The sequence below is a fragment of the Pygoscelis adeliae genome, unplaced genomic scaffold (assembly GCF_000699105.1).
Source record: "Pygoscelis adeliae isolate BGI_AS28 unplaced genomic scaffold, ASM69910v1 Scaffold359, whole genome shotgun sequence".
Taxonomy (NCBI): domain Eukaryota; kingdom Metazoa; phylum Chordata; class Aves; order Sphenisciformes; family Spheniscidae; genus Pygoscelis; species Pygoscelis adeliae.
The window spans coordinates 103,738-105,245 of NW_008825553.1; positions in this window are offsets into that span (position 1 = coordinate 103,738).

Sequence of the window (1,508 nt, forward strand, 5' to 3'; positions counted from 1 at the left end):
CTTGCCGGGGAAGGGCAGCGGCAGCCCTGGCTTTGCTTCCCCTCCTGCCATCGCAGAGAGAAGCTGCTGCAGACAACAGCGCCCAGTGCCGCGCGGAGGCAGGATTTCCTGGGGAGCCGAGGCTGGAGGAGAGGGGGGTTTGGGTGGCACGTGCTATTCCTCACCCAGTGACAGCAGGTGACACGGGCGCCAGCAAAGCCCTTCTCCCAGGGAAAGAAAGGGGAATGGAAAAGCAGCATCTCACTCCTCCGGTGCCCGAGTTGTTTGTGTCACTGTGACGGCCACGTCCTCGCCTCGCTGGTGGCCCCCGGCCCCTCTTAGTCGAGGGCGAGTCCTAGAGCTGAGGATGCTCCGGGATAGCCTCGGGGGGAAGGCGCGGCGCTGTGCAGCAGCAGAGAGGACATCTTTCAACGTCTCCTCCACTCTCCAGTGACACAAAGGACTGATGTGAACAGGACCGCAAGACCACGGTGCTTTTGAGGCTTCCAGATACTTTTTTTTTCATTGTTTTACACCTAAAACACCATCTCTAGCCCTGGGAGCAGGCCTGGGGTGCGACAACCCAGGGAGCCTCGGGACCGCTCTGTTGAGATGCTGAGGGTGGGAGGGGGGACATTCAAGGTCGATGTATGCGCTGAATCGCGTGGGCAAGCCGGGGGGGGGGCTGAGCCCATCAGGTCCCATTTTAACAGTGAGAGACAGTGACTGGTGCAGAAATCAAATCCCATTTTCCTCCCCAAATGAGCACGGCCAGGGATCTGCGCTGGCAGTTCCAGGGGAGCAGCCTGGTCGTGGCTCCAGCACGGCACAGCTGAGGCTGTGCTATAAATTCTGCAAGACTCTTATGTAAAGGCTTTCGGGAAGGGGGTGGCAGAAACCCACTGACCTCAGAGGGTGACTCTGACATTCGTTAACCCTTCGGTTCACAGAAAGCTTCTTATTACCATCCCCAGTGCCCGTGGGGCTGGGGGAGAGAGGAAGCAGGCACATGTCCTTCTGCCTGGCCCCGCATCCCACCCGTGGGCTGCTCCCCACTCCGGAACCCATTTCTGCACCTTCTGTTCCCAATTGTCTTTGTGCCTCTGGAGGAAAACCCCGCCAGAAGAAAGAGGAGAATTTGGAAAAGCCCCGGCGTCACCCAGGGCAAACGCCCTCTTTCCTCCGCTCCATCGTCCCCTCTCCGCTCTCTGTGGGAAGTGGTGGTGCGGGAGCGCTCTGCAAACACTTTTCTACTTCACTGACTCACTGCATCCACTTTAAAATCCAGCCCGGAGCCATCTCTTCAATCAGGCTCCCCTTGCAAGCAACACTTTCCTCCCGATCCCCATTACATGCTCCAGCCTCGAGGCTGGAGGCAGCGTGCATGAAAGATGCGGCACAAATCCCCGGCGTGGCACACGAGGAAGGCGTTCTCCCCACGTCCCAGCTTGCTTGGATTGCTTTGCTGGGCCTGAGAGGTTGGAAAGAAAAAAAAAAAAAAAAAAAAAAAAAAAAAAAAAAAAAAAAAA